Source organism: Pseudophryne corroboree, chromosome 1 (genome assembly GCF_028390025.1).
Source record: "Pseudophryne corroboree isolate aPseCor3 chromosome 1, aPseCor3.hap2, whole genome shotgun sequence".
NCBI lineage: Eukaryota > Metazoa > Chordata > Amphibia > Anura > Myobatrachidae > Pseudophryne > Pseudophryne corroboree.
The window spans coordinates 180,631,201-180,635,875 of record NC_086444.1 but is presented as its reverse complement, the minus strand read 5'-3'; the positions used below and the strand labels follow the sequence as shown (position 1 = coordinate 180,635,875).

General features: G+C 37.6%; 1 pseudogene; it reads left to right on the top strand.

Moving 5' to 3' along the window:
- The first annotated feature begins 1,172 nt into the window (after nucleotides 1-1,172).
- Nucleotides 1,173-1,291, top strand: LOC134943926 (5S ribosomal RNA; annotated as a pseudogene).
- The last annotated feature ends 3,384 nt before the right edge of the window (nucleotides 1,292-4,675 follow it).

Below are 4,675 nucleotides of genomic sequence, written 5' to 3'. Positions count from 1 at the left end.
TGATGAGTGCGCTCACATGACCAGAGACCGGCAGGAGAGGAGATCAGACAGGCAGCACAGACGCTGGAGCCCGGCGATCAGCGGCGCACCACAAGCAGACAAACACTTAAGTATTTCTTTTCTCTCCACTAGCCTATCGATCTCCCGTTAGCAGGAGAGGAGATTAAACAAACCGCACAGACGCTGGAGCTCAGCGGCCAGCGGTGCACTAAGAGCGGGCAAATATAAGTATTTCTTTTGTCCCATCTGCTATACTGTCTCCCGTTAAACCTACTTGCACATACAAATTCAAGAATCAATGTGCATTGGTCTCTTTGGCAAATGTTATGCCAATCATCATAATATAGCGCATCAGCACCTAGTCATATGCAGGTTTTTTACTGGATTATAAAGCTATTGTGCATACCATAGCTAAACACATTGTAAAAATCACCTAGCATATGCTCTTTTGGGGGATCACTTTATATGTCCCCTCTTCGGGTTCATTTTGGTATTTTCTGTCTGTTTATTACATGTTAGACAGATACATTATAGACACACTGTGGATACATGCAAAATAAGTTATTGTGGCCGATTTATTTATCTTTTTGTTTCAAAGACAACATTTATACCTTGTTTATGCACGATGGTACTAATTAGCCTCTAAATGGATAATTGAGATGGTTACACATCCTGCCTACTTTTCAAGTCTGTTTTCTTTCTCCTAAAAATTTCAATATCATCTTTTGTCCAGCAATTTCGATCATGGCATAATAGGAGTTTTTATTTATAATCTTTGGAGTTTACAATTTCACAATAACCTCTTTTTTTCCCTTTAATAGGGTGATCCAATTAACAATAGAGACGATTTCTCTTTGGATCATATACAAACATTGCGGCATGTTATCAGTATAACAGTGGTCTATATCTGCCTTACCGGCAGCAGAAACCCATTTTTAAAGGTGCTGCACAGCACATAATGAAACATACAGGCATTCCCTGCGGGCCAAGAAACTTTTGACCACATGATTTAAACCTACGTATACCTACATATTTTGGATACATTTCGGTGCAATGATGGTCAAACATACATTGTCTCTTTAGAGATTATTCGGTCAACTTGGTAACAAGGTGCTTACCAATAACCCTCTACCATTTACATATTAGTGGTAGAATTTGCCATATCAATGCTGATCTACTACCATACCACACCGCGCATGCCCAATCTCGTCTGATCTTGGAAGCAATACGGTGTTGGGCCTGGTCAGTACTTAGGTGGTGGACCACTAAGGAATACCAGGTGTTGTAGGTTTTTTTTGACGGCAGCAATTTGGTCATAGCACCTATTCCATACATCCTAGTATTCTGGGCCTGCCAAATAATGCCTTGTATTTTCATCAATATTTTCACAATTTAGCTTTACCAGGTGGCTTACATCTATTAGCCACTTATAAGTGAAATAACATATTTGGTGTACCAATATTTTAGTATAATACAATTAAAGGTTACATTTTAATCACTTTATTTTTCATATCATTGTCTATTACTCAAATCATAATTGTTTCCAAGTGGGAGTGCTCCCAACAAAGGTCTCTTTCTTTCTGTTTCTTTTCCCTTTACTACATATATATACATCCAATAAACAAATGATGATAAGAAGGATGCCCTGAGCCCGTCTGAAATGACTGAGCTCCCGGTATCTCCATTGTAACCGACTGTGTGCAACGTCACTTCCGGTATCACCATGGTAACCTAACATGCGCAATGTCACTTCCAGAAAAGCATCATGTGGTCATATCCACGTCCACAGCGTCATCTTACTATTTACTTTAGGCTGTAGTAACATAAGTCTATGCTTTGGATTGCCTTTAAGTTAAGTGGTATACCCATATTAAACGTAACCCTTCTGTTGAAGATGCAGTAATTCACATAACATTCAGCTTGACAGTAAAACATTTTTTACATATCATATCAGTGCCATAAATTAATAGTCGAATTAAGAAAATATATAAAAACAGTGCTCCTTCAGAAAGCATTGGGCCGTTATAAAAAAAGATCCAGTTTTAAAAGAAGGCGTGGTGTATACAGCGTTATCATCCCTTCTCCATCTTGATTCCACAAAATCATCCTCAAATGTCTTCCTATGGGGTCTATAATATGATCTCCTCATAGGTGATTTGTGATATCTATCAGATACATTTTCTGTCTGGATAGCTGAAGTGTTCCTTCTCCCTCCTACATTGTTGATCTTCCCTGCCTGTCCAAAGAGATGTCCTCTCATATCCTCTTCGTCTATTCGGCTCATTTTTCCTACTAGTGTTTTTCTGCCATGTTTCTCCCTCCTACATTGTTGATCTTCCCTGCCTGTCCAAAGAGATGTCCTATCATATCCTCTTCGTCTATTCGGCTCATTTTTCCTACTAGTGTTTTTCTGCCATGTTTCACTATTTAGATCTTTGGTTGGGGAAACTTCCTGTATAGATCACTGTACTCTCCCTGGGCTTTTTTCTCCTTTTTATCTCTGATAAATTTCCTCATATTTCTATCTACAAGGATTTTCTCGTTCTTTTAAATGTTTGCCTCAATCCTTTGTTCTAGTTCTTTATAATCATTCAAATCGGAAAATGGGCCTATCAAATTCTTATATTTTATGATCTCATTATCCAAGTTCTCTAACTCCCTCTTACTTTCTTCTATAATAAGATTCATAAGAGAAAAGGAGCAGTTACTGATAATCCTATTCCATTCTTCCTTAAAGGGTTCAGATGCACTTTCAGAAGAGGCTTTTTTATTAATTTGAAGGCCCCTTGGAATGATTTGGCTAGATACATACTTTTCTAAGGTGACAGTTTCCCACCATATCTTATTTTCCTTGATAAGGGTGGTCTCTAATTTATGCATAATATTTTCTAGACTCACGTCTAATAGTTCTACATGTTCACCATTGTCTTTAAATAGGTTCTCTAACATAGATTTTCTGTGATCTCTATATTTGAACATGTTTTGCAGCACTTATGACCAGACAAGATGGGAATTTTTAGAAAAGGGGCGGAGACGTACCAATCTCAGATAGCCTCATATCATAGAACACAAAGAGGTAAAAGAGGGGGTGCTAAAAAGAAATGACAAAGGAAAGGCAGAAATAAGAAAGTGAAAAGAAGGAAATTGAGATTAGGTGAAAATGAGACACAATCCCTAGCTCAAAATGAGGAGGATGGGGATACTAATATTGAGACTGTAATTCCTCCACCATCCAACCTTGAGACAGGTAGGACTAAAATATTGAATATTAGCTCAAATATATTGTCAAAACATGAAGTCTCTGTACTAGAGAAGAGCATGAAATATGCTCTGACCACCACTGTTGACAAATTTGCCACATTTGTGGATATACATAAGTTTATCCGGAAATTATTTATTAAGAAATTCTTTCTGTCTAAAGAAACAGTGGGAACATTGGGATTGGCAGAGTTCAGTGGTGGGACACATTTTAGACCCAAGTCGATATTTTATCCTCAACACATGAAGGGAAGTTATATGGAAGCTTTCATGGGTCTAGTACAAGATGATCTAAAGAACATTAAATGTGATGGGGTCAAATGTAACCTAACACACAAAGAAAGAGCAGCCCTTAAAGAAATTAAGACCAATCCTGACTTGGTGATTAAACCCGCAGATAAAGGTGGGGGGGTGGTACTCATGGACAAAGAGTGGTACGTGAAACAGGTGGAATTATACTTAGGTGATCGTACAACATACCACAAATTAAGGGCGGATCCCACTGTTGGCATGTCAGCAAAATTAGATTCCCTAGTAAAAAAATATGGAAATCTTAAGGTCTTGAATGATAAAGAACAGGAATTCATTTTGAATAGGGAACCTACGATCCCTGTTATTTATTACCTAAGGTCCATAAGGATCCATTATATCCTCCCGGATGACCAATTGTCTCTGGGATAAATTCAGTAACTGACAACCTGTCAGCTATGATTGAACACTTTTTACAACCACTAGTGGTCAATAACAGATTCCATTTAAAAGACATGAAAGACCTCCTTACCTTCCTACCCACAGTCCCGTGGGAGGAAGGTATGCATTTTGTAACAGCATACGTTAAGTCCCTCTACACCATTATAAATCATGAGACATGTATTTTAGCTGTAACAGACTTTTTAAGTAGGAGCCATTTAGATACTGTTGTTCAGGAATTTATAATAGAGGGAGTCAAATTTATCCTTATGAACAATTATTTTAAATTTAATGGAGATTTTTTTCTCCAAAAAATCGGAACAGCGATGGACACCAGGTTCGCCCCTAGCTATGCTAATATTTTTATGGGTAAATGGGAGAACAATTTTATCTGGGAACCCAACCCATTTGGGGCGAACCTGGTGTCATGGAAACGTTGTATCTATTATGTAATTTTCATATGGAGGGGTGAAAGAACACTTTTGGAGGAGTTCTGCACCTATTTGAATACTAATAGCTTTAATATAGAATTTAGTTTTCATATTAGCACAGAGACTGTTGATTTTTTTGGATTTGACTACATATACTAAAGAAGGGGGATTATGTACTAAAACCTACACTAAGCCAACGGATTCTCAAACTTATATCAACAGAAATAGCTGCCATCATAAAAACTGGCTTAACTCGATACCAAACAGTCAGTTTAAAAGAATAAGAAGTAACTGTT